Here is a 476-nt window from a genome sequence, read left to right on the forward strand (position 1 = left end):
CCGCCCGGCCCAACACCGGCGGGTCCTGGAACCGCGGGGGGGGGGCTTCTCCCAGCCCCGACCCTGGCCCTCGACACCCGCCATCCCTGGGGGTTCCCCTGCCACTGCCACCACCCGGCAGCACCAGGGGATCTGAGCTCATGGGCGTGGTGGGGGACCGGCACCCCCAAACCGGGTGTGGGGGTTTATGCCCCACAAACGTCAGTCCCCGGCTGGGGTCGTGCTGCAGCGGGAGACACAGGGACACGCCACCGCAGATGCTCTGCAAACCCCACTGAAGCCCCATCAGAGCCCCACAACACCCCCACTGCAGACCTTGCTGCAGCCCTACTGCAGCTCCCCCCCAGCAGACCTGCTGAGACCCCGCTTCAGCTCCTGTGTGGGTCCCAGCCCCGTCCCCAGCCCAGCGCGGGGGCGAGGGGCAGCACCGAGCAGCTTCACACCTCTGGGGTGAAATTCGTCACCCCGTGTTCACA

This window comes from Corvus brachyrhynchos, unplaced genomic scaffold, assembly GCF_000691975.1.
Source record: "Corvus brachyrhynchos isolate BGI_N302 unplaced genomic scaffold, ASM69197v1 scaffold200, whole genome shotgun sequence".
NCBI lineage: Eukaryota > Metazoa > Chordata > Aves > Passeriformes > Corvidae > Corvus > Corvus brachyrhynchos.